This window comes from Podarcis melisellensis (assembly GCF_964234715.1).
Source record: "Podarcis melisellensis genome assembly, chromosome: 7".
NCBI classification, from domain to species: Eukaryota; Metazoa; Chordata; class Lepidosauria; order Squamata; family Lacertidae; genus Podarcis; species Podarcis melisellensis.
The window spans coordinates 29,579,611-29,580,126 of NC_138539.1; positions in this window are offsets into that span (position 1 = coordinate 29,579,611).

Below are 516 nucleotides of genomic sequence, written 5' to 3' on the forward strand. Positions count from 1 at the left end.
GCGCGCCCCCCGCCCGCCTGCCTCCCCACCGCCCTCGCGCCCCCTCCCTCTCTCTTCCCGCCGCGCGCCCAACTGTCGCCCCCCCTCCCCTCCTGACCGACCGCGGTGACGGGTAAAGACGACGGAGGCAGCGAGCCTTCGCGGTTAGGTTCCAGTCAGCCTTCCCGAGTAATTAAAAAAAAGGAATAAGGGCGAGGGGGGGGGGAGGCTGAAATCTTATCCCGGCGCTCTCTAGCCCGTGTGGCCGCCGCCTCCTCCTTCTCCTCAAGCGCTCGCTCTCCCCCACAATGGATCCGACTCCGCCAGCCCCAGCAGCAGCAGCAGCCCTTCCGCCCCAGCAGGCCCCGGCCCAGGTCGAATGGCAAATGAACAACGGACTGCGCCCACAATGCACTGGGGCGGCGGCGGCAGCAGCAGCAGCCGCCGACGCCGCGGGGGAGGGGAGGAGAAAGAGGGAGAAGGAAGGGGGGCAGAGAGGGGGGCGAGGAGGAGCCCGAACAGCTGGCGAGTGTCAGG